The following is a 20170-nucleotide window of genomic DNA, read 5'->3' as shown; positions in this document are numbered from 1 at the left end:
AACGGTTATAATGTTTCTTTTACCCTAGTATTTGCTCTTCTAGCAGCCTTGCTTTTATCTTGAAAACTCACCGCAATTGCAGTTAAGACCTTAATTTGTCTAATTATGTGTTGGTGGTCTTTGTGAGGACAGAGACTGAGTCTGCCCAGCTCATCATTGTGCCCTCAGAACTAGTACGTGGAGCATGGAAGTCGTGTAATAAGTATCAATTGAATGAATGAATGAGTCTCCCAGCGCAATCTGTTTCCCAAACATCTGAATAAGAGCTATTCATTCAGAGATGTCTGTTGGGCACTTGCTGTACTGAGTACATTGCTAGGGCTAGGGAAACAAAAATTGAAAGGGAATAATTCCTTCATGTGCAAATGTGAAAGCCTTTATTCAATCCAGTCCATTGGCAAGACAGACTTAGCTGGCCACTTTGTTTTCAGTGACACCAGAAGATCAACCCACTGCCCTAGCTGGTCCATAAAAGAATCACAAAATCTCTAAGCCTGATCTACATTCCCAGTAAGCCAGTATGGTCTGCCTTACTTGTATGTACTACTTGACATCTTTAACTTACATCTGATTTTTCAGATATCTGGAACCATTTCTTCAGTGCAATGGATTAAATCCCACGTGAGTACTGTCAGCAGACACATGCGACTCCGTGCAGGACTCTGTTGACAATACAGAGTGTATAAGCTTCAGATGCTTGACGGAATGCACGTATTTGAATGCTCTGTCTCCGAGTCCCGTCGAAAGTTCAGCTGAGACACTTAAATATTCAAGCGGGTTACTCAAAGGGTAACCCACAGAGTTTAGATCAGTATATACTGGGCTCTGCACTATAGAGCAACATTATAAAACTTTGTCCTTGGCTTTTATTGGAGTCATATGAGAAATGGTCCTATGTAGAAGATCTCCACATTTTTTAATAAAACAGCAATTAAGAATACTATACATAAATGTATTCAATATTTCTTATATGAGGATCCACGTCCACGTATATATATATATTTATCAGAATTTAGGGTTAAGATAAACTTTGTCCACTGTTACACTTCCTTTCTGTAGTTAATGAAAGATCTGCAACTCATTCTATGTATATATGATAGCAGGAAATTCAGCGCTGAGTCTCTTGCTTGGGTCCTTTACCTTGGGTTTTATTCTATAATTACTTTCCTTTCCCTCTCCCTTCCCACTTATTGCCTGCCCATTTTTATCCTGTGCTTTCGAAAACGGGTTTTTTTTTTGTATTGATTACTTGCATTGTGGTTTGAATCAATTATTTTTGGATGTAGTTGGAAGCATAAGTAAATAATGCCTAAATGAATAATAGACTTGTCTTTAGGCATCCATGTTCTCTCTTGCAAACATTCGTTGCAGGAGTTAATTGGAAATGGAACTAAATATTCTTTTGATTAATTAGTGTTCGTTAAGTTCCCTTGGAGTACTTCATAGAAGCCACATAGCTCCTGGTGTCTGCTCTAGCCCAGCTGGAACAGTAATTTTGGGGAGACGGCATTGAATTCTCCCTGTATTTTAATGAGCATTATATATACAGGTTAATTTTTTTTGTTCAATATTCCATATTGTTCCTTCTGCTTTGAAATGAAAATTGCAAATGCTTAAATAAATTAATTGAAAAGTTGTTTACCGTCACTGTAACTCATATGCGTATTTTCATGTCCTCAGCTGAAATGCAATTTTCTAATGCCGGACACAGGTAGTACTGTTAATGAATCACAGCCAAGTTCACTTTTAGTTTCTTTAAACTAGGAAAAAGATGAACAAAACTGCCTTCCATACTTCTCTTTTATGAATATAGAAAATGTGGAGTTGTGTAAGCTGTTCATGACCTAGAAAACAATCCGAGGCTTATTGCCACACCTGTTCTTCACATTACCACTAGTGGAGCATACAATTCTCTAGAAACATAAATATCAACCCCATCTTACATTGGAGCAACAATGTCCTACTGATAGAAAGGAATATTTGAATGTACCAACATGGCTAGTCATGGACAAAAACTTGACCCTTGGGTTCTGCTAGCATCTCTTCTACTTTTTGGGCAATTGGTTCTCAAAAAATTTATCATCTTTGTGTTGTGTTTCCTAGGTAGTATTCAGCAAAACACTTCTCCTAAAAGATACATTGTGGGAATGGGGATTATTTTTTGTTTTAGTGAGGAAGATTGGCCCTGAGCTAACATCTGTTGCCAATCTTCCTCTATTTTCTATGTGGGGCACTATCATAGTATGGCTTGATGAGCAGTGTGTAGGTCTGTGCCTGGGATCCGAACCTGTGAATCCCAGGCTGCCGAAGCAGAGCATGAACTTAACCACTACGCCACCACACAGGCCCCTGGGAATGGTGATTCTTGATCAAATATGTGTGGAAAGCACAACATATTATGCCTCCATTTTCTTGGAGAGTCACAATTTCTATTAGTGTTAGGGTTCTGAGAACTTCTGTAGGAAAAAGATATACTATATTGTTAAATCTGACATTTTCCTAAAAGAAAGATTTTTCTATGCAGAACCAGCAAACAAACAACATCCTGAGAAATTATTCTAATTGCTATTATTATTGTTGTTTTCATGTTCTATGGAGGACACTTTGGTTAGGGATACTCTAGGAATTCTCTTCCACCACCTGGGGCTTATTCCTGTGTGCTCTGCTTCTTACACAATCATGGAGCATTGGAAGGGCCTCAGAAGATCACGTAGCCCAATGTTTTTCAAACTGTAGCATGCATGATAACCACCTAGAGAAGGTTTGTTAAAACTCAAATTGCTGAGTCCCACTCCTACAGTTTTTGGTCCAATAGGTTTGAATTAGGAGGCTAAGAATTGGCATTCTAACAAGTTCCTAGGCAATTCTGGTGCTGCTGGTGTGGGATCAGTCTTTGAAAACCACTGAAGCAGTAGTGGTTTGATGTAGTCCACCATATCTTCCTGATATGAATTGATGTAGTCTACTGTATCTTCCCCCCTTCCAATATTTGAAACTTCCTTAGATTTAGACATTTTTTTGCTGAAGAAGATTAGCCCTGAGCTAACATCTGTGCCAATCTTCCTCTGTTTTGTATATGGGTTGCTGCCACAGCATGGTTGCTGATGAGTGATGTAGGTCTATGCCTGAGCTCCAAACCTGAAGTGGAGCATGCTAAACTTAACCACCAGGCCACAAGGCCTGCCCTTCCTTAGGCATTTTTTCCTCAAGTATCCTTAATTGTCTAGGACATGTCACTTATCCCCAAACTACTAGGCTTGGATATATGAACTAGGTGGTTACTCATTAGCTCTTGTGTTATTTCTGGAAAGGGCGACAGATGACTCTCTTAATGACCTCCACTGCCTCTGTCTGCCTTAGTTCTTTAATTGTTTATCAATCTGGATGTTCATGCATTTGCTTTTTGAATAAGTGCTTACTGGGCACATACTATATATTGAGCACTCATTTAGGTGCTGAGCATACAGTGGAAAACAAAACAGACAAAGGTCCCTACTGTCATGGAGCTTACATTTTAGGAGGGGAAACAAAATAAAAAGGTAATAAGGTAAATAAACAAGATAATTTCAGACAATGATAAATGAAAACAAATAAACAAAAACAAAACTTGGTGATGCTAGAGAGAATGTCTGTGAGAGACTAACAGATGCCGTGGTCAGAAAATGGCCTCTCTAAGGAGCTAGCATTTGAGGTGAATCCTCAATGGTTTGTCTTTCTTTCTAAGTTATTCTCCTTTGAGTTTGGCCACCTAATGTCTGTATTGACAGTTTCACTGCCAGCCTTGCTGCTTCTCTGGACGACCTTCTCTGGCATTGCTGCTTTGCTTATGACTGTGGATCAGAGGTGCTTCTACCCATGAGGACCTCCTCTCTAAAGGCTTCATCACTCTTGACCATTCCTCCCTTATGACCCTCAACTCTCCCTGCACCTCTTTGACCTTCCCAGCAAGAGTGAGTAAGATATCTGTCTATTTCACCAACTCTATCCTTAACCGGTTCCTGAAAAGGAATGCTATACATTTTGAGTCAGGCGTCTCCATCTCTGAAATGTTATCTAAGAAAACTTTTAAAAATATGATGAGATTAATTTAATGTCCCTATCATTTCTCCTTCAAATTGTACCTACTGGAATAATACAGATCTAATCTAACCCTTCTTCAGATATTTGATGACGGCCACCATGTCCTCATGTCTTCTGTGAGATCCTTCCTTCTTAGGCCAAACTTCCCTGGTGTCTTGAATCAATCATTCCTTTTTGGATATGGTTTGAACCTCTTTTCTCTCTTGCTTTCTCTCCATCATATGCCCTTTGCTTTGTCTTTAACCAATCCTCCAGATGTAGTTTCATTAACAGAGAGCAAAGAAGGACTGTTTCCTCTTCTTGATTTAACTGCTGTTCATCTATGATGCAGACTATATGCACATGTGCTTTTTACGTCTTTAATTCTGAGTACTAATCTTACTTTTTTTTAACTTAAATTGAGTTAAATAAATGACTAACCTCGTCTTCCTTAATTATATTTCCCTTCATACTTGCTGCAGTGAAATCATGCCCCCTCTATTGCTACTCTTAGGTAACACTGCGAGTACTTTTCTAAGTGCTTTAAATACATTAACTCCTTTAATTATTAAGCAATCTTAAGAATTGGAACGCTAGTTAACCCCATTTTATAGATAAAGCAAGTCATAGCAAGGTCAGATGACTTGTCAAAAGTCACACAACTTTTTACAAGTGATAGTTCCAAGATTTGAGCCTTGATAGCCGTGCTCCACAGTTTGTGCTCCAAGCCACTATGCTACAGTGCTTCTCATCCCACTGCACTCAAGTACAAGACCTTTAGTTAGCCCTGTGAAGTTTCACGTCATATGATTTACTCCAATCTCTCCAGTCTGTCAAGATTCTTTTGTGTTCTGGCTCTGTCAGCCAATGTATTCAATATCCCTGATAAGTTCATGTCTTCCATTAATACAAAAAACAATCCATAAAGTATCTATCTATCTATCTATCATCAATCTATTTAGAAATGAGATATCATCCATCATCAATTCAAATGTCCTGAGAGCCATCACCTGCTGAGAATATTACTGTATCTCAAGTTAAATGCGTGTTGCCTATGGCTTCCTTTCCTACCCTATATTTCATGTTCTTTTGAAGAATTTTGACCATGATGACTGTCAGAAGGTGCCCTGGATTTCCCACAGGGAAACCACAAGTGTTAAGCTGGACATTAAAAGGCAAGTTGTATGAACTTGAGGTTTCCTTCTAGGCAGTGATCGTGGAAACAGAGGGTAAAGCTTAGCCGACAGTTAAGATTGGTGGAAGTCCTTTGACAGTAAGAAGGACATCACAGGGGCTGGCCCGGTAGTCCAACGGTTAAGTTTGCATGTTCCTCTTCAGAGGCCTGGGCTTCGCTGGTTCGGATCCTAGGTGTGGGTATGACACCACTTGGCAAGCCATGTTGTGGCAGGTGTCCCACATATAAAGTAGAGGAAGATGGGTATGGATGTTAGCTCAGGGCCAGTCTTCCTCAGCAAAAAGAGGAGGATTGGCGGCAGATGTTAGTTCAAGGCTAATCTTCCTCAAAATAAAATAAAAAATTAAAAAAAAAAGACATCATGAACATCTTTATGGTTTGGAGGGATTTGGCCAACCACTGTGTGGAAGGTAGCTGGAACAAATGGTAGCTAAAGTTGGTAGTCAGGAGATTAGAAGAAAACATAAAAACTATTGCCGGTATAGGATGCTGGGATTGCAATTTCATAAGGACTCTGCCATAATGAACTTGAAAAGGTGCTGGTCTACTTAGGAAGGAACGTATGCACTGCATTGAAAGAAGTATGAATATGCCTCATAATATGTAACATTGTATAGCATTTGGCCAAAATAGCTGGTCAATAACTGTCAGTCTCTTTAACTTTCTATTGTCAAGTATTAATATACCTACCAATTTTAGATTTCTATGGTGTACAAGACCGCAGCTAGAAAATCTTTTAAACTATTCTATTATGGTGATAGTGGGAGACAACAAATTCAGAAACAATTATTTGTCTTGTTTATTATCAGATCCCTAGATCAGGGCTTCTCAACAGCAGCACTATTGGCATTTTGGGATGGATAATTCTTTGTTGTGGGAGGTTGTCCTGTACACTGTAGGATGCTTAGTGTAGTAATAGCCTAGTCTTTACTCACTAGAGGCCAGTAGCATCTTCTCAGTCATGAAAAACAAAAATGTCTCCAGACATTGTCAAATGTCCCCTGGGGACATTTTACCCCATGTTGAGAACCACTGAACTAGAACATCAAACATAAGAGACACCCAAATATTTATTGAATGAATAAAATAAATGGATGAAAAAAATATTCCCTGCTGTCCACATTCATATTAATTTTTGTTGTGTAACATATCAATAACTTAAGAGAGGGGTTAGAAATCAGGTTATAAGAGAGAACATTTTTGTTAGATACTATTCCAGCCAAGAGGAACATGCACTTGGGTTCTAACCCTACACAGACCAGCAGAAACTATTCTCCTATCAAGGGAACACTTGAGTCACCCACCTACCAAGTTTTTTTCCTGGATGGTGACTAAAATTCCACGATTTGCAATTCACTCCTTTACTCTGAAGTTTCCCTTTCCTAAGAGCTCCTTGAAAGAACAAATACCCCTGGAAGAACTGCTTACGCCTTATTGTTAACAGGAATGAGATAATGCGTTTGATTTTCACCCACTCAGCAAGATGTGAGCACTGGGGGAGCCCTTGGGCCTTTGGACGTTTTAGAGGTCACTTTGGGAATAGAAAGAAGTAAAGGCAAACTACACCAACCACTGAATTTTCCAAGCAGTCTCACCAGCGTTGTTTGTTTATTACACACACATGCGCAGTCTCTAGGATGCTGTCTTTGCATGTTCTGGCTTCAAAGACATGCAGCAAACATTAAATACCCAAATATTCAAGATCATGGTACCCAGAAACTTAAGTTTGCTGCTCTAATTGCTAATCTCATGGTCATTATTTAATACTTTTCTTATTGGTAGTTAATTTGATGATTTTCCCATTTTGTATCTTGAAAGTTGTTGATACCCATGAAGAACTAGTGCTAGCACCTCCCAGATTTAATTGTCACAAGAATTCTGAGCCAAGCCACAGTCTTTGAGCCTAAGCTGCTAAGCTGCTTTCTTCAGAACAGGCATCATTATCTGTAACTCTAGTCTTTGCTTGAGACGATTTCTGCTTATTATTTATTAAAATACATTTGTTATAATATGTTTATGCATGCCCTGAAATCTAAATCATGGATAATTCTTGTGCCTTATTAACTGATTAAAATAATATGTTTGAGTCTCCCACTTAGAGGTTGTCACTCTCGTCTTTTAAGCGGAGTTGAACTTATCATACCTACAGGACAGTGAGAGTTTTTCTCTTGGCCAATACAAATTACCACAAGACTATAGAGGGCAGCAGGAATATTCCTCACAGAGAAGAATTTCACATGGAGCAAATCTAGCTGCACACAGTAGTAAATGGTTACTTTTAAGCTATCCGTGGGATAGCGTATTCAGTTCAATTCAATGTCCATTTATTGTATACCTATTGATACTGAGGAGAGGAGATTCAATTAAATAAAGCTACTTTCTGGGAAGAGGAGTAGATTTCCTTTCTAGACATTTATATCTTATGGGCTATTCCTCTGTGCGTTCACTCACTCTCCCAGACCTTGACAAAATAAAGGTAATTACGACATTATTAGGGAAAGATTTCACAATCAGACCTCTTCACGTGTCTGCGCCTCTTTGAAATATGGACTGCATTGGTCTTGTTATAACATTTCTGTAAGGCTTTCCAAACTTCGTTTATCTGTGTGAGGGAACTTTCTGCTGAATGGTCTTGTACTCAAAATGTCCACATGTCAGCAAATATTCTCACCCATTATAGCTGGTTTCTTTTACAACTGGGGTGTGTCTCATGAGAAGAAAGGGAAATTTATAACTTCTTCCTTATTCATTTCTGGGCTTGCAGGAGTGTCTATAGCTTTTGTTCATTGTTTATATCCCCAAGCAATGCTATGCATTGTCCACAGCAAACTCTTTGCTGGATGACCATGCTTATCTTGGGAGTCTCAGGATTTGCTTTGGCAAGGAGGACATATTCTACAGCTTTCTGAGGAGGGGTAACACATTGCAATGGCCAAAATTCTGACTAGTGTGTTGTGGTTTGCTATACACACCTTTCTTCACTCACCTGAAGCATTCTATCTTCCCGTAGTCTTGCTATTCCAGAGGGAACAGACTTTGGTGATAAAGCCAGATGAAAGAAGTTCTACAGCTCCATTTTCTTTTTTTTTTAAAGATTTTATTTTTTCCTTTTTCTCCCCAAAGCCTCCCAGTACATAGTTGTATATTCTTCGTTGTGGGTCCTTCTAGTTGTGGCATGTGGGACGCTGCCTCAGCTTGGTTTGATGAGCAGTGCCATGTCCATTCCCAGGATTCGAACCAACGAAACACTGGGCCGCCTGCAGCGGAGCATGCAAACTCAACCACTCAGCCATGGGGCCAGCCCCTCCATTTTCTTTTTGTTGGACATTATTCTTTCATTGAGGGAAAGAAAAAATATTTTGAAAATGTGATAAGTGATATATATATTGGAAAGCATAGAGACTGACTAAATATGACCTGGAGAGTTTTTAAATTTCTTCAAGGTAAAGACTATTGTCTTCATAATATTTTTATCTGAGGAGTCTAGATATTTATCAAATAGTTGATATAAACTCACAGAAACAAAGCAGCCTTCACAATAGATAGCACAAATGGCTTACATGTTTCATGAGCTAGACTGCAGCTCCTAGGACAATGACTCCTAAAAGACAAGGTACCAACTGTGTTACCCAAAAGTCCTGTGGGTTTTCCTTACACACCCAAGGGGCAAGCAGCTTCTCGGGTAGAGGAAAGAGATGGTTCCTATCTTTTGCCTTGTTCCTCTTTTTTTACACTTCCTTCCAGTTTCTGCCCAAGTGCATGATAAATATTTTTGATTACTTCCTAAAATCCCGAATTCAGAAGGTATTTAGTTGCACAAAACTGTGGCTGAGGCACCTGCCAATCATTGGCTCCTGTTCATTGGAGGTGAGTTATGCCAATGCAATCAATGTTTGCAGTAGATATGCTCCTGCCTCTTGGGAAATGACCCAGTGGGGACATCCATTTATGTTTTTAGAAGCAGAAGGGAAAACTAGCACACTTGCATTTTCATGTCTGCAAAAATTTTTATATTGGTGTCATCTTAACTATAAATCCTCGTCTTCTTTTTGAGTTGAGTGGAAGAGTAGTTAAAGCTGTTTTCAGTTTGGCCAGAATTGTGTTTGGAAACACAGCTGGTTGAGGACAAAGTATGTGTGCAACTTGGAATGTATGCTTAGTGGATAGAAAAAAAAAAGGGACATCTACAGTGCAATTGAATAAACTCTCCAGTGAATACATTGACTACAACTGAATAGGAAGCATTTTTTTTTTCTGTGAGTTTTGTGACACATGTCAATGTGAAGCCCACACAATGGGTGAGATTGTTTTCTATATTTTTCATATATGAATGTCAAACCTGAAGCATTTTTTTATTGCAAAAAATAGACTCGACAGTATGAAATAAATTGTGCATAGATTATGACATTCATTCCACAGCCTATGAGCTTGTTTTGTGTTCCGTACCTGAACCTTAGCTTGCATGTTATACACACACACTTCCACAAGTACAAGCCAAGGTAAACATCATTGCATGGTAACCTTTTAAAATTCTTCAGCATAATGACTAGCTAAGACACGAATAAGTATGCAAAAAAACCCTTCAACAAACCTATTCTCATGCTTCATTTACGTTATTCCCAGAACACAAATAGTAAGATATTAAAACTGGGTAAGAATGTCAAATGAGATGCACTCACCTGACAGTTCTGTCACTTTAAATTGCTTTGTTGTTTATGCCACGGTTGCAATCTCAACCCTGTTACTTGTTAATTGCTCAGTCGATGCAATTGTATCACAACAAGTTTATCAGAATTTTAAAAGAACAACTGTCTCTCTCTTGGATATGAAATTACTTTGATGGATCGAAGGTGATTATTATCATTAAATTTGACAAGCACAAAATAAAAACTCTAGTTTTAAATTCCTCTGCAGGAAAGGCACAATAAAATTCTATTTGGAGCCTTCTGATAAAGGAATGAAACATGGAGCAGATGACCATCAAGTCGTACGAAATGAAATATTTACTGAGTGATTAAGAAGTGCAGAGCGCTTTAAATGTTGGCTTTTAAAAACAAACACATTGTACATTGTACTTATTTGCATATAACTTGTGAATGTATTGTGTGTGTCTGTCTGTGTGTGGTCAGACTAGGTGAAAATTTGGCATTGGCATTGGATTCATGACATTGGAGGATCCTTTAGACCCTGGAAATGGAAGTATCCTGCTGTTAATTCTGAACTCAGCTTTCGCCATATACAAACTCTTTTACCACTTTGTACCTATGCTTATGTTACCTTCTTTCATTTAAAATCAAATCCTAAAGAATTCATATCTTTTTCAGGTATCAGAGTGTGTGGAAAGAGCACCACATTGTGTTTAAAACTGAAGTTCTAATCTGTCTGTGTCCCCACCTTCTCCTCCACTCTCTGGTTCCTTTTCTTAAATATTCATGTTACTTGTAAATATCCCACCATTAGATTATTGACCAGGCCCCAAATCTCATCAGTTTTTTTCTCTCTCCCTTATCTCACCTGTGCAAATCTTGCCAAATCTCTTCTATTCTATTCTGTGCAACCAATGTTCCCTCTCCATACCCACTGTTATTTCAGTTCAGGTCCTCATATCACCTCTTCTTCTCTGGAATGATTTCTTGATCTTCTTCAAACTTCACCTGCAACTTAGCTTCCATGTTGCAAAACCAAAGGAAAGTCCGTAGCACTGTTGCAACACCAAAATTTAATTCTGAATTATCTATCTGATTGTATTACTCTCCTAGCTTATATCTACCAATGATTTCCTATTCACTACAGCGTCAAATCCAGATTTGTTGTCTTAGAATAGCTGGTTCTTCTTCATATTGGACCATTCCAGTCCTTTTTTGTATTGTCTTCTTTTCGCAGTACCCTTATTTGTCCCTGTGTTATAAAAATATTCACCTACTTATGGTTCCTTGAGCTAGTCATTGCATTTCATGATACACTTTAAGTTTGTCTCCTCTCTATTCTTTCTTGTATGATTGTGAAACTGTGGGTTCCTCTGGTAATCCATGGTACTCTTTTTTCCTGGAGTACAATTAGGTGTTTCATCCACTGTACCTTGAAGATCTATCTTTCAGCATTGACAGTAGCAATTGATATTTATTAAGCACTTACTATGTGCCAGGCATGGTTTTGTGCCCTTTATTTAATCTTTATAACTAACATAAAGTTCATGGTGTTCTGCCCCCATTTTAAAGAACTGGGGAAACTGAAGCCCAGAGAGGGTCAGTTCTGAGAGACAGAACTGGAAATCAGTGACGTGGGGACTTGAACCAACTGGTTTGGCAGTAGAACCTGAGATCTTAACACCTACATCATGTGCTTACCCTCATTGGAGATTATTTTGTAGACATTTATCTTCTCTACTGCTCTATTGGAATGTGGACTCCTTGTATTCAGGGACTGTTTATGTTTTTATTCCCTGAGCCTAGAACGGCGCTGGACTTAGAGTAAACATTCAATACATATGTGAATAAATAATTAGGAGTTGGACATGGATTCACCCCTACCTTTTGCATCATTTTTTTGCATTGCTAGAAAAACTCATTCAATCTTCTTAAAAGGGAAGTTCTTTATGCAAAATTGGAATTATAATATGGCCAACCTATTTCAGAGTGCTGATATGAGAAATAAATGAGATAATAAAAGTGTTTGAAAACATGATAGACACACAGATGAAAAGGAATAACATATTTTTGTAAGTAACAGTTCAATAAATTGAACAATATATAAAGATATACTGTGTGCAAGACTCTATTATTGTTGGCTCCTGGAGATACAAAATGAATGTAATATAGTTCTTACCTTGCAGGTGCTTAACATCAGGAATTACCACCTATCACCTAATAATTATTAATGGCTTTTCCAATTACACAGTCTTAACAGAAGTTGTAGATCACCTGAGCCAAAGACATATTGAAAAAAGAAAATTGATTCATTCATTCACTTATTTTTTCCCTCTTTAACAAATATTGTCTGTGCCTACAACGTAATAGGCACTTTCTTAGGCCCTGAAGATATAGTGGTGAGGAAGTTAGAAAAAGTCCTTGCTATATGAAAGGTAAGGTAACAGACATATAAACTCATACAATAGGAAAAAAGAAGGTAAAAGGATAGAGAGTGATGGGGTAGATGGGTCATTTTACTTAGATTGTCTCTTCTTTGAGAAGATGGTTAATATTAAAATTCTTAGGTAAACATCACTTGACTCTATCTATGACACAATATCCTTTTGGCATGACCGTTGATGTAACAAGGTATGGTAGATACTGTCATTATTCTGCCAATAACCCGTTTGGTCCTTTTACCGTTTCTGTGTATGCTAACTTGATTTGAAATGGCCAACACCTATATCTTTGGGCTGCTAGAACAAACTTTGCTGGTTCATACAACAGGATAGAAGCATCTGGCCATTAATGCCCCTCCAAGGCACCCCTTAATTAATAACATGGGTATGAGGATATAAATACTCCAACTCTCTCTCATCTCTTGGCCAGGATAACTTTGAAGCATGCATTTTACAACATTTCCCAGATGTAGAGCTTTAGTTTCCCACTGTGTCATCTGCCTTTACAATGTACCTCTTACTTGTATCAAGCAGTCAAGCAATCTCTACACAGCAACATGGTGGTAGCTGCTAGGTTGGCTTGCCACAGTCCCATAAATTCATCTGGTAAAGAGAAAATAAGTCCAAATGGATTTAGAGAGTTTGTTCCTTACACAGACAGCAAAAACAATATCAACGTGGTGTCAGCTTCCCATATCCCGGGATATCACAAGACAATTTAGAACCAGAGGGGTCAGATGACCCCTCAAGAAGTCCATCTAGGGCCTTCAGACTTGGAGCCAATTTATACCATTGGCTTCCCTGGTTCTCAGACCTTTGAATTTGGCCTAAATTTCGCCACTGGCTTTTCTGGTTTTCCAACTTGCAGATGGTAGATTGTGGGACTTCTCAGCGTCTAAAGTTGTGTGAGCCAATTCCTATGAATCTCCTTTAGTCAATATCTATATCTCTATCTGTGTCCATATCTACATCTGTATCTATATCTATATCATCTATTTTCCCTTTCTCTGTAGAACCCTGACTAACACACCTCCCCAACCCCATATCACCTCCTTACTCCTCTGCTTGTACTTTTTCACCTCCCACCTAACCTCACTGCACTCAGTCTTTGTTTCAGGGCAGGGGACGCAACCAGGCTCAAAATTACATCTACACCCTCATCCAAAAGAGCTGAGTATGCAGGACTGTCAGAAGGATCTTATTATGGTACACTCTGAGCACAGAGGTTGCAAGATTCACCTTGATTTCAGCTATGGAATGCACATTTGTCTTGGAAAGAGTGAACAATAACTCTATTTCACAAGATATTTGTTTTGTGGAAGATAGAATCCCTTTTTATTTTCTGAAAGAAGAGTATGGCTTTTAAATGGGAACTTTTGGTATGGGGGTTTAAAGGAGTGGACAAGGGGAGTTAGGGCCACCCTAAGAAAAACAAATGAAGCAGATGTTTGTAGGTGTCAGTGAAGACATTTATAAAAGGGTTGTGTGTGCAAAGTTGGAGTAGGGCTGTTGAAAAATCTATGAAAGGAACAGATCCCTTTTTAAGTGGAGGATGTATTCTTTCTTAGCATTGTCAATGCCTACGATGCACAGGTGGTTTTGGCAGTAGGGAGTTTTGCATGTAAATATTATTATTCAGAACCAAATTTAAGCACACAGATCTACTAAGTGTTCCAGTATTTGAACCTATGTGGTTTTGACTTCACGGCACCTACTCTTCCTTTCACTATACTTCTTCCTAGCATCTTTGTATGTCTGGGACAATGGTGATAGTAGTAATAGCTAACATCTATTGCACAGGTACTTTGTGCTAGCACAATTCCAAGTGCTTTATGTATATCAACTCCTTTGATTCTCATATCAGCCTATGGCGCAGATTCTATTGTCATCCCCATTTTTCATTTTAGGAACCCGGAGCATAGAAAGACTAAGTTACCTGCCCAGGATCAAAGATATAATAAATGATGAAGACAGTATTTAAACCCATGAAATTTGACACAGTCTTTCATCTTAAATACAATTCATATTTCACCAGCTTCTCCTAAAAGATATATTAAAAATCAGTTAAAAAACTAAATTTAATAGCTGTAGAAAGTCTTTCTCCAGGGTGCATGTAAAAAAAGCTTTAAATTTAAGTGCTATGTGTAAAACTCAAAAGGCAAAATCATTTAAAACAGTTTTATATAATATTTTAATGTCTACATGCAAAAATATTATTTGAGAACTGGCCTCAAGTTGGTAGGACCTGACTTAGTGCTGATTAAAAAACATATTGTGCTGATTAAAAACAATGAAAACTAATTTTAAAACTCAGTATATCTCTTGAGATCAAAAAGAATTGATAAAAACACAACTGTTTCTAAATTCAGAAAGTGTTTATTTGTTTCTCCCCCACATTGATAAGAGCTCAGTATTTCAAAAAATAATCAGTTCCTAAAATCTGTTTGAACTCAAAGTTGTTAATTATAAAATTGTTAGTTAAAAATCAGTTTTTTGTCTGGCTTTGCTCAGACTAAGGTTACTAATTTCTGAGGGTATACCCTTTAATAGAAGAGCAAATTTTTGTACCTAAATGCCAATAACATCAAAATCAAATAATGGCTGTGAATCACGTATGGACAGAGGGTGGGAGGAGGAAGGCAGCTACAGTTATTAAGTGATAATGTGGATATAGTTAATGTAGATAATAAAGGGAAAAGGTTAGCTAGACGTAGGTTTGTCTGAACCCAATAACCTGAACTCAGAAATGTTCTCCCTAAGAATGCAGAAAGGGGGTTGCAGCTGATCCTCATGGTCCAGTGTGCAAGATTTAGGGCTGAACATTAGCTGAACCAATTTTCTTGAATCCACTTTAACACCTGTGATCCTTAGGAGCCATATTCCCCAGTAAGCAACGTATTGATGGATTGGGACATATCGAACCAACTGTTTTCGTATCACTTAATTCATTAAAAAAATAAAGCAATGTTAGAAGGGAGAAGTAGATGGGCTGAATCCAACTGATAATAAAAGGAAAAGAAATTCAGCAGGGATAGATCTGGAAAAAGAACTTCGAGATTCTGACCACTGACTGCTAGTGATCATTTCTAGAGTTAACATTGCATAAAAGGTATAGACGTTCAACAAATGATCAGTTTGACATTCCTCTGCTGATTCTATAATAATTGTTCTCCATTACTACCTCTTAGCAAAAACCCTTCTATTGATTCTATTGTGAAATAGAGGCAGAGTTTTTTATCAACAGTTTTTCAGTGGCAAACAATAGAAGTAAACTCCAGCTAATTTGAGCAGGATAGAAATAGTTGGGAGACTAGAGAACCAGGCTCAGTGCTTAAAAGCAGGACCCAAGTCACACTTCAGCAGTGGCCTGACGATGAAACTGTTGCTGCCTTCTTGAGTACCAGCGCCCGCGGTTTGCACGCTGCCAGCTTCTCAACCTCATAGCAACTACTAATGCTGCCAGCTAGAGAGACTAGTTTCTGAATGAATGTCTGATATGGATGCATGTGACCGGTGGAGTCCAGGTCCATCTTTGCACCCTAGCTTCAAGGGAGCTTGGGAAGTGAAGGTCTTACATTGTCTCACTTCTGGGATGGAAATCCACTTATTCTGCTATGAAGACTTATAAAGTGTGGAATTGCCCCACCTAGGAAGGATGCTGAGATGCTAAGTGGCTAAAAAGAATGATGACTGTCTAGTCTACGGCATCTTGATGTAAAGCCCTTTTGAAGAACTCTGGCCTTTGGCCTTGTCAGAAGACTACGTTAAGTATTCTCTAAATTTGCTGCAAGGATTCTGACTGAGGGTATAACTCTGTTGTTCAAATGATGGATCTCTTAGACATACAGACATGATCTTGAATGAAAATTTCTTACACTTATTCCTATAGAGGGGAAATCAGTAGCTCTACCTGCATGGAGAGAAATATCTGGAGTTAATAATAGTATGTTTGACACTAGTACTTCATGCTGCCTCGGTGTGAATATGAGGAATGACCAAAAGCTAAGGCAATTTTTATAAAGAAAAGAGGTGATATTTTTCCTTGTATATTTTATCCACAGTCCTGAATTCTTTAGGTTCTTTTTTAAGCTTGTATTTCTAAAATGTTCTCAAGGCAGTGAGAATAAAATAATATATTACGTTGACAAGTGCATTGAATTTTATTTATAGATGAAGTATACCTGATTTGGCAGAAAATTTATATGTCATGAATTTCAAATTTTCATCAGTGATAATATCTGAAATTATACAGACGTAATCTCAAAATTTGTTCTCCAGCTGGAAGCAGTAATTGTTTCTTTAAGTGATTTGTTTCTGTAACATTGACATAGGGAAACTGCTCATTCAACAAAGTTTGTGCAAAATGGTAGTTGGGTTCATATTGGTGACGCTTCTGCAATTTCTTTTGTATGCGTTTAATAAAAAAAATCACATACAATAAGCTTGTGAAGATAGGGCCTTAGTAAGGAAAGAATATAGTTTAAAATCAGGTAGATTCGTTTTCCAACCCAGTATCTTCTACTTAACAGTGTCCTTGCTTAATTTGCTTAGCCTCTCTAAGTCTGTTTTCTTGCCTGGAAGTGAGAGTGATAATTGTTACGGACTGAATGTTTGTGTCCTCCCAAAATTCATATGTTGAAATCCTAACCCCCAACGTGATGTTATTGGGAGGTAGACCTTTGGAGTTGATGATGGCCTTTGGTCATGAAGATGGAACCCTCATGGATGGGATTAGTGTCTGTATAAAAGAGACCCCAGAGAGCTCTCTCATCCCTTCCACTGTGTGAGGACACAGTGAAAAAACATCTGTCTATGAACCAGGAAGTGGGCCCTCACCAGACATGGAATCTGCCAGGGCCTTGATCTCGGAATTTCCAGCCCCTTGGAACTATGAGAAAGAAGTTTATGTTGTTTATAAGCCAGCCAGTCTATGGTGTTCTAACAGCCCAAATGAACTAGGACAATAGTATCTTTCTTGAAGGATTGTGGTGGGTTGTCAATGAAAAAATTAATGCAAAACCATGTTGCATGCGCACTGGTAACTTGTGGTCTCAATAATGTTGGCGGTTATTCTATTTTTAGATGAGGATACTTTTGTGCAAACAAGGGGAAAGAAGTAGTATGAAAACACCCTTAATATGCTTATTGCACAGACTTTCTGCTCCCTAAAAGAAATGAAGCAGCATTGCTCGGAGGCTCCAAATTCTACAATCTACAAGGATAGCTTAAGGGTTCTTTTTTTTTCTTCTTCTCCCCAAAGCCCCCCGTTACATAGTTGTATATTCCAGTTGTGTGTCCTTCTGGTTGTGCTGTGGAGGATGCCACCTCAGCATGGCCTGATGAGTGATGCTAAGTCCATGCCTAGGATCTGAACTGGGGAAATGCCGGGCCACCAAAGCAGAGCAGGTGAACTGAACCACTTCGCCAGGGGGTTGGCCCCAGGCATGTCTTTAAGATAACCTTAGGATGTCAACATCAGGGTCACTATCGAGAAATGGAGCTAAGATTGAATAATCTAGCTGAGGCAAGTAATCCTGGGGCAGGAATAGTCATATATAAACCATATAATTTTCACAATTACTGAATAATCACCTGAAACTCAAGTAACCAGGCCAGTGGAACTCCTGTTTGATTTTGCATGACAGATCTGACACACAGGGTGTCTTAATTCTCATACCAGAAATTTGGTCAACAGAGCAGTTTAGCAGGCACTTTAGAAAATGACACGATTTAATAACTTTGGAACGAGAGGCAGCAAATGCTAAGATGAAAAGGACTTTGAAATTTTTAAGTGTGTGTGCCTATGCGAGTGTGTGAGAGAGAGAAAATGAGAGAGAGAGAAGGAGGGAGAAAGGTAGGGACAGATGAGAGGAGGAGGAGAGCCAGAGAGGGATAAAAGAGATAACAGCGAGAGTTAAAAAGACATTGAATTTCACATTAAGGAGCTAGGCTTGAAAATTTTTCTCCCACTTACTAACTAGATGTGGTATTTTATCTTTTTATTATTATTAAGACAAAAAAAATAGTACTTTTCAGGAAGATTGTAATGAGGGTTAGTTGTATTCAGGCCTGTGAGAGCACTTGGAATACTCCAGGCAGATACTGGTGCCTCAATAAATGTTGAATCTCAAAATGTTGTGTTATTATGTATAGCTGTTATTATACTTCTGTTCTGATTGGTCAGTGCCTTTGATGGACAGGTAGCTAAAAAGTTTGAATATCACCTGATTATTGAAATACATTTTAGCATTTTTCTGCATTTTAAGAGTTAAAGCATTCCAAAAGATTTTCAGAGTCAGTGCTGAAAGTCAATGGATTTTTCTGAAAAAAACTAAATGTTTTTCTCCTAACAGTTTGCGTTCCTCTTTCCCTCTTTTCTCACAGTTCATTCGCCCTAATACCTACATGTTCTTGTTATCTTTGAGCTCTTTCTGGAAAGCCCAGCAGCTGTTTCCACAAAGGTTCCCTTGGCTTTCACTGTTTCTCCTCCTGACCTCTTCTGTGAAATGCAGTTGAATTATTTATATGTGCCATGCTTCACAAAGTGGAGAGCAAGAGGGGCCACTAACGTTCATTCTCCAATTGGTAGAAGTCAGGAGGAAAGAAAAAGGTAGCCCAAATAAATTACTTAGTAGAATGAAAATCAATGACATCTTTTATCAAATGCCGTTAGCTCAGGCCTCCAAGTGTCAGGAAGAAGACATCTAAAACATTTGGCCTGCTCAAGTGAAGGACAAAAAAATACTCTTTCCAGGGGCACCAAGGCCGAGGAATCTTTAGTTAAATAAAATCAAGCATAAGATGCTGACTGGAGTTGAAGTCCTGCAATTCCTTTGATTATTCGCATGGATGAGCCCAATAAGAACTCAACTCCTAATGACAGAGCCTGTTAGTCGGGCTGTTTGCTTTTGGAGGTAATGGATAGAAAGCTGATGAAGTCCAAGAAATTAAGAGTGCTGCTAAAGTGATTTTGTCTATCTGTGGTGGAGTTTTGAGAAAAAAAAATCTTCTGAGAAAGCTAATGGCTTCTTTCTTTCCTTTCTCCTCTGTAGATATTTATTTGCTTATCATGGAATAGAAACTTACATAGTTTTTTTTTTTAAAGACCTGAAGAGTCTCTATAATGCAAAAACTCACAGTCAATCACAGCCAATGCCCCCAAGCAAATAGAAGGGGAAAGTTTTTAGCTCCTACTTGTTCCTGTGAGATTTTAAAATACAACTTGGAAGTATTAATTACAGTCAAGTTTAATGAAACCAAAGGGCAAACCATTGTGTTGATTCAATTTCATAAAAGACTAAGGTTTCAGTGAGAATTTAATTAATTTTCTTCCTTTTACAGATTAAGTTTCTATACGTGTGCCGTGGATTCAGGTAACAAGGGTCTATTTTATTTTCCTTGAATGAGTTTTGCAAAGTTACCTCAGAGAATTTCTAAATTGAAGAGGAGAGATGTGGATGGGTAGTTTTTCCAAACAGAGTGCTCCTAAATTTAGAAATTGTGGATAGATCAACACAAGTCTCTTGCCACCCATGGGAAATAATTCAAAAGTGCAAGCTCGACCAGCAGCGGGTCAGGAGCATTATCTTCATGAGAAAGATAGAACATTATGCTTATTTCCCATTTTCACTATTAATTCTTTGTTACCATAGGCAAGTCATCTGGGAGAAAGAATTTAATAATAAAAAGAGATATGTGTCCTCTAATCCTAAACTGGCCAAGGGCACATTTCACTGTTTGAGTTACTCTATCCACTAAAGAACAATTCAAGCTCTGTGCTCCTGCCCAATTTATGTTGTGCTTGGAACTAGCGTTTAAAAGGATTGATT

Source organism: Equus quagga, chromosome 3, assembly GCF_021613505.1.
Source record: "Equus quagga isolate Etosha38 chromosome 3, UCLA_HA_Equagga_1.0, whole genome shotgun sequence".
Lineage (NCBI taxonomy): Eukaryota > Metazoa > Chordata > Mammalia > Perissodactyla > Equidae > Equus > Equus quagga.
Note: the sequence above shows the minus strand (reverse complement) of the source record.